Here is an 8,079-nt window from a genome sequence, read left to right as displayed (position 1 = left end):
AGCTGGGTCACTATAATCCCTGAGGCATAGGGGCTTGATGGACCAGATTCTGGGTAATGGGTTAGTATGGATGTGTTGGGCCAAATGTACCCTTTCCAATTATTCTATGATCATATTGAGCAAGGATGCAGAGCGCGACTCAGAGATGTTGGAGGGGCAAGGTTGGTGGCAGAGTGTGTATTATTTCAGAGACATCATGTGTTGGCCTGGACAAACACTGAGGGGCAGATACGTTCCAGCACCAATGCCCAGCACTGACCATGGAATCAAATAGAGGGTTCGAACGCAAATTCTTCCCCTTGTTTTCCCCTATTCCCTCCACAATGGACACTCTGGTGTCCATTGTGGAGGGAATAGGAGAAAACAAGGGATCACACAGTTTAAGAATAAGGGGTAGGCCATTTAGGACTGAGATGAGGAAAAACCTTTTCACTCAGGGAGTCGTGAATCTGTGGAATTCTCTGCCACAGAAGGCAGTGGAGGCCAATTCACTGGATGTTTTCAAGAGAGAGTTAGATTTAGCTCTTAGGGCTTTCGGAATCAAGGGATATGGGGGGGGGGGGGGGGAAAGCAGGAACGGGGTACTGATTTTGGATGATCAGCCATGATCATATTGAATGGCGGTGCTGGTTCGAAGGGACGAATGTCCTACTCTTGCAGCTATTGTCTACGTTTCAATGTTTCTGCCAACACAAAAGACGGCTGGATGGAAAGAGTGAAACAACATGGTCATAAAGGACCCATCAGCACCTGTGGTCAGGATGGAAAGCGGGATGAGGCTGAAACTGTACTGTGGCGACACCGTGCCACCCAGGAATGAAGTGGTAGGGAAGGGAGGTGGGAAACGATGAGGGTAGACAAGAAATGCTGGAGAAACTCAGCGGGTGAGGCAGCATCTATGGAGAGAAGGAATAGGCGATGTTGCGGGTCGAGACCCTAAACGTCACCTATTCCTTCTCTCCATAGATGCTGCCTCACCTGCTGAGTTTCTCCAGCATTTTTTGTCTATCTTCGATTTTTCCAGCATCTGCAGTTCAGAGGGGAATGAGGAATTCACTGCCATTAGATTCCTCCAAAACCCAGCGACCAGCAACACAGACCACCAAGACCTGGGCAACTATAGAGAGAGGGGAGAGTCACCATAGTTAGCATTAGTTTTGGAAATCGAAGGGTTAACAGGAAGCAACTTTGTGGACTCAGGATTAAAGTTAGTGGTGTGTGCGGGACTGAAGGGCGGGCGGGCGGGGCTGGGAATCGACACCATGGCATCTACTTCTCATAATGGTCCATGGGATAATGCTCGCCGTACATCTTCAGGTGCCTCTGCAGCGCCTCCTGCTGTTTCTGCAGCAAGACCGGCATTTCTTCGTACACGTCCGTGAATAAATAGTCCACCTTGGGCTTCAGCTCACGTTCGGCCTCCTCAAAGGCTTCCATCACCTGGCAATGAGACGGCAGGTCATAAGTGATAGGAGCGGAATTAGGCCGTTCGGCCCATCAAGTCTAGTCCGCCGTTCAGTCATGGCTGATCTATCGTTCCCTCTTAAACATAGAAACATAGACAATAGGTGCAGGAGTAGGCCATTCGGCCCTTCGAGCCTGCACCGCCATTCAATATGATCATGGCTGATCATCCAACTCAGTATCCCATCCCTGCCTTCTCTCCATACCCCCTGATCCCTTTAGCCACAAGGGCCACATCTAACTCCCTCTTAAATATAGCCAATGAACTGGCCTCAACTACCCTCTGTGGCAGAGAATTCCACAGATTCACCACTCTCTGTGTGGTGAATCTCTGGAACCTCTGCCTTTTCCCCATAACCCCCGACACCCGTACTAATCAAGAACCTATCTATCTCTGCACAAAAAATATCCATTGACTTGGCCTCCACAGCCTTCTGTGGCAAAGAATTCCACAGATTCTCCACCCTCTGACAATTTAATTCGAATTTTCTAATTAGCACAAGAGGGATTTAACTTCCCTGTTGCAATATATTCCGTTTTTTAAAATGCAATGATTCAGGCAGTGTTGCAACCTCGACACCTCCCCGGAGATCAGCAGTGTGTGTATAAATGAAACGTTCGGTGACTGTGTGAGATCCAAGTGATCGAGTCCAACACAAGGTCTCTCGTCTCCCCACACGGAACATGCATTTCCCAGTTCAATTCGCTGCGAAAGTCTGGTACACAGTCATCGCTTTTCTTGGTGTCCCTGGTAAGTGGCTTTCAGTTAGTCTGTGGATGGGAACAATTTGTGTTTCTTTACATCACCCTGCAGAATCTACATATAATTCTTCGTTTATGTTTCTAGTGAGTTTGTACGAGTCTGTGTGGCTGTGATGCTGTTGCTACCAAGATTTCCATTGTACCTGCACCTCACATACTTGTGCATTGGACTATAAACTCAACTTGTCTTCACAGATGCTGTTTGATCTGCTGAGTACATCCAGCGCTCTGTTTGTGTCCTAGATTGCAGCATCTTCAGTTACTTCAATCTCTTGGACAATATATCATTGAGTAGACAATGGACAATAGACAATAGGTGCAGGAGTAGGCCATTTGGCCCATCGAGCCAGCATCGCCATTCAATGTGATCATGGCTGATCATCCCCAATCAGTACCCCGTTCCTGCCTCCTCCCCATATCCCCTGACTGCTAACTTTAAGAGCCCTATCTAGCTCTCTCTTGAAAGCATCCAGAGAACTGGCCTCCACCGCCCTCTGAAGCAGAGAATTCCACAGACTCACCTCTCTCTGTGAGAAAAAGTGTTTCCTCGTCTCCGTTCTAAATGGCTTACTCCTTATTCTTAAACTGTGGCCCCTGGTTCTGGACTCCCCCAACCATTCATTTTTTTTTTTTTTTTGTTTATTTTATTAGAAGTTAATACAATACAAAACAATACAGTGGCACCTAATTTTAGGTGCCAACTATGTCATACCGTAATCCATTCCATGTACAACCTCTGGTTTTATGTTATGAGAAGGAAGTAAGCAAGACAAGAAAAAGAAATCAATAGAAAGGGGAAAGAGTGGAAAAATAGATGGTAGAAAGTAGAAAAATGTGAAGTGTGTATATAAAAAATAAAAATAAAAAAAGAAAAGAAAAAAGAAAAGGTGGAAAGTAGAAATAGAAGAGAAGGCCCCTTAAAAGAGAATTTTTCAAATCTATATTCGGAGATGTAGATCTATCCACGTCATGATCTGAAATCAGCAATCCTTATGGTACCGCTGCATCACATGATTCCAAAAAGTCGATGAAAGGAGACCAACTCCTTAAGAATTGGTCATATTTATCTATTAGTCGGAGTCTCATTTCTTCAAGGCGTGCTATGTCCATCATATTCCTAATCCACATTTTAACAATTTAAATATCAATTTCTTTCCAATTATTAACCCATAATTAAAAAAAACATTTTGGTCTTTATTTAAATTGGTATCTTCTCCTATTATTCCAAATATAATCCATTCCATTTTGGGTTCTATTCTTGACTTGAAGAGCTTTGTAAATATATCAAATATATCACTCCAAAATTTATTCAACTTTGTACATCCTACAAATAAATGTGTTATATTAGCGTTTTGAAACAAACATTTATCGCATCTGGGAGAGACGTTTGGATAAAATGTATTCAACCTCGTTTTTGAATAATATAGTCTATGTAATAATTTGAATTGAATTAAATTATGTCTTGTATTAATAGAACGGTTATGTGTATTCATCTAATACTTTTCCCATCTATCCTTCGAGATCTTTATCATTAGCTCATGTTCCCAATCTTCCCTTAGTGCTTCTGTTGAGGGTGATTCTCTATATAATATATTATTATAAAAGTATGATATTAATTTTTGTGAATCAGCCTTAATATTCATTGCTTCTTCTAAAGGGTCTAAAAATATAGTTTGAAATCTATGTGTATATTTCTTCATAAAGTCACATACCTGTATATATTTAAAATATTGATTATCCTTCAATTTAAATTTAATTTTAATTGTTGAAATGATAACAGTTTACCCAATTCATACATATCCCTTACTTTCCTAATCCCCAGTCTATCCCATTGTTGATATGTGTTGTCGATGAGAGAAGGTTTGAATGCGGGGTTGTTCAATAGTGGGGTTAGTACTGATAAATTATTTAATTTCAAGGATACTTTTATTTGTTTCCAAATTCTTATTATATTGTGAATAATTGGGTTCTTCTTATATATTATACTATTCAATTTTATCGGTGAGAGCAGGATCGTTCCTATATCGTGCGGATAGCACTCCTCTTTCTCCATTCTTATCCACTCCAACTGCTGAGTGGAACTATCCAGCCAGTACATTATGTTCTTAATATGCACTGCCCAGTAGTAATACATAAAATTAGGTAATGATAAACCCCCAACTTCTTTAGATTTGCACAAATGCTTTCGTTGAATTCTATGTGTTCTGTAATCCCATATAAAATTTGTGATAGTGGAATCTAGTTTTTTGAAAAAATATTTTGGAATATATATTGGGATCGCTTGAAACAAATATATTAATTGTGGTAAGAAAGTCATTTTTATAGCGTTAATTCTACCTATCAATGAGAGCGGAAGTGTTTTCCAAAATTTAATCATATCATTCAGTTTATTTAATAGTGGTATAAAATTGGCACTAAATAATGATTTGTGTCTTCTCGTAATTTGAATACCCAGATACTTGAATTTTTCTGTTGCAATTTTGAAGGGGAATTTTAGTAAATGTCTCGAATCCTGTGGTTTTAAAGACATAATTTCGCTTTTATTCCAATTTATTCTATATCCTGAAAAAGAGCCGAATTCCTCAATTAGTGTTAATAAGGTGGGTATACTCGTTTGTGTATTAGTAATATATAAAAGAATATCATCAGCATATAGTGAAATTTTATTCATTGAATCCTTAGTGTTTTATCCGTGAATATTCGGGTGATTTCTAATCTTTTCGGCCAACGGTTCTATCATAAGGGCAAATAGCAATGGCTATTGGCTAGATTTAATACGTTCATTGGCTAGATTTAAGAGGGAGTTAGATGTGGCCCCTGTGGCTAAAGGGATCAGGTGGTATGGAGAGAGGCAGGTATGGGATATTGATCTGGATGATCAGCCATGATCATATTGAATGGCGGTGCAGGCTCGAAGGGCCGAATGGCCTACTCCTGCACCTATTTTCTATGTTTCTATGATAAGGGAATAACCTCGATTGAAATCATGTATTGTCTTTCGGCTGACTGGATAACACGCAACAAAAGCTTTTCACGTTTCTATGTTTCTATGTGTGACTTCTCCCTCTCTTGTCTTGCTCCACAGTGAACTTGGTGGCGATCGTGATCCTATCCCGTGGCAAGTGTGGCCTCTCCACCTGCACCACCCTCTACCTGGTGGCCATGGCAACAGCGGACCTGTTGACCATCATCACCCAGGTGATACTGCGGCGCATCAACATTTATTACTTCCCCTGGAATTTCCTGCGCACCTTCCCCGTGTGCCGGGTGCTGTATGTCCTTCGGCACATGGCCAGGGGCTGCTCTGTCTGGTTCACCGTCACCTTCACCTTTGATCGCTACGTGGCCATTTGTTGCCAGAAGCTAAAGACTCAATACTGCAGCAGGAAAACCGCCACGGTGGTTCTGACAGCAACCGGCATTCTGGTCACAGCAAAGAACATCCCCAAGTACTTCATACTGAAACCCGGGGTCATCATCGACGGCACTCCTTGGCTGTGCATCTTCAAGGCGGGCTATTTCTCCGAACCTGAATGGGTGGCATTTGACTGGTTTGATTCCATTTCTACCCCATTGCTTCCATTCGGGTTGATCTTGATGTTCAACTTTCTGACAGTCAAGCACATCTTGGTCGCCTAGCCGGGTGCGGAAGGCGCTGAGAGGTCAGAGCAGTGGAGACAAAGGCAGTGACCCTGAGATGGAGAGCCGTAGGAGGTCTATAATCTTGCTCTTCACATTGTCTGGCAGCTTCATCCTCTTGTGGCTCTTCTATGTCATAGATTCCTTCTTTTATTCCATTGCAGGGATCGCCACCAGCCAGTATAATGATGCCCAGTACATCTTTCGCTACATCAGTGTTATGCTGTTACACTTGAATTGTTGTACCAACACATTTATCTACGCTGTGACTCAGTCCAACTTCAGAGAACAGGTGAAGACCATGGTGACATATCCTGTAACTTCAATTATTCGATTCATTAAACAAAAAAATAGCTGAACTCTTCCGTTCAAGTGCACAATGTATTGGGCCCGAAGACCAGGTCTCTGGGTCTAACTGTGTCAAACAGATTCCCCATTTAATTGAAGAAAGGCTCGGCTTGTACTCGCTAGAATTTAGAAGATTGAGGGGGGTTCTTATAGAAACTTACAAAATTCTTAAGGGGTTGGACAGGCTAGATGCAGGAAGATTGTTCCCGATGTTGGGGAAGTCCAGAACAAGGGGTCACAGCTTAAGGATAAGGGGGAAATCTTTTAGGACCGAGATGAGATTTTTTTTTTCACACATTCTGAGTGGCGAATCTGTGGAATTCTCTGCCACAGAAAATAGTTGAGGCCAGTTCATTGGCTATATTTAAGAGGGAGTTAGAAGTGGCCCTTGTGGCTAAAGGGATCAGGGGGTATGGAGAGAAGGCAGGTACAGGATACTGAGTTGGATGATCAGCCATGATCATATTGAATGGCGGTGCAGGCTCGAAAGGCCAAATGGCCTACTCCTGCACATATTTTCTATGTTTCTATGTTAATACAGGAGCCGTACGGCGGAGAAACGGGCCCTTCTGCCCATCTTGTACCATGATATACATCCCTGCCCTTAGAATCTATGCCCCTATTATTGGCTAGCATCCTGCAAGCTCAGACACAACATGTTGGGTCAGGGATCTTCTTCAGGCTTGTGTCTCCACCAACTTTCAAGTTACCTGCAAACTTATTGATCAAACCTCCAGCGTTCATAGTTACACAGAATCCCGGTGGTCCAACTCATCCACGCCGACCAATGTGTCTGCTCAAGCTAGTCCCAATTGCCTGCGTTTGACCGTTGTCCCTCTCGACCTCATCGGGACCTCTGCGACGATCTCGACCTTAGCGGGACCTCCGTGACGATCGGCAGGGTCGAATTTGCCCCCTGTGGCCCAGCCTATTCCCATACCTGACTTAAACACGGGTTTAAGGTGAAGGGGAAAAGATGGAATAGGAATCTGAGGGGTAACTTTTTCACACCAAGGGTGGTGGGTGTATGTAACGAGCTGCCAGAGGAGGTAGTTGAGGCTGGGACTATCCCAACATTTAAGAAACAGTTAGACAGGTACAGGTACCCTTCATAATGTTTGGGACAAAGACCCATCATTTATTTACTTGCCTCTGTACTCCACAATTTGAGATTTGTAATATTTAAAAAATCACCTGTGGTTAAAGTGCATTTTGTCAGATTATAATAAAGATCATGTTTATACATTTTGGTTTCACCATGTAGAAATTACAGCAGTGAGCTTTTCCTTGGCCTGCCGGTCCCTTTGCGATTCGTAAGCCCACCAGTGCTCTCTTTCTTCTTAATGATGTTCCAAACCATTGATTTTGGTAAGCCTAAGGTTTGGCTGATGTCTCTAACAGTTTTATTCTTGTTTCTCAGTCTCATAGTGGCTTCTTTGACTTTCATTGGCACAACTTTGGTCCTCATGTTGATAAACAGAATAAAAGTTTCCAAAGGTGATGGAAAGACTGGAGGAAAGACTAGGTGCTGAGAGCTCTATGATACCTGCATTAAAGAGGCAATTAAACACACCTGGGCAATTACAAACACCTATGAAGCCATGTGTCCCAAACATTATGGTGCCCTGAAAAAGGGGGGGGACTATGTATAAACACAGCTGTAACTTCTACATGGTGAAACCAAAATGTATACAAATGGTCTTTATTAAAATCTGACAATGCACTCTTTAACCACAGGTGGGTTTTTTTCTATTACAAATCTCAAAATGTGGAGTACGGATATAAATAAATAAATGATGGGTCTTTGTCCCAAACATTATGGAGGGCACTGTACATGGATAGGACAGGTTTGGAGGGATATGGACC

The 8,079-nt window shown here is 42.5% G+C and overlaps 1 long non-coding RNA gene across 1 annotated transcript; it reads left to right on the top strand.

The window, feature by feature from the left end:
- Window positions 1–560: 560 nt before the first annotated feature.
- On the top strand, window positions 561–5,183 carry LOC116967679. The gene is made up of 2 exons (XR_004410307.1): window positions 561–629; window positions 5,136–5,183. It is a non-coding gene; the product is annotated as an uncharacterized LOC116967679 (long non-coding RNA).
- Window positions 5,184–8,079: the final 2,896 nt, after the last annotated feature.

The sequence above is a fragment of the Amblyraja radiata genome, chromosome 41 (genome assembly GCF_010909765.2).
Source record: "Amblyraja radiata isolate CabotCenter1 chromosome 41, sAmbRad1.1.pri, whole genome shotgun sequence".
NCBI lineage: Eukaryota > Metazoa > Chordata > Chondrichthyes > Rajiformes > Rajidae > Amblyraja > Amblyraja radiata.
This window is presented reverse-complemented; position numbering and strand designations above follow the sequence as displayed.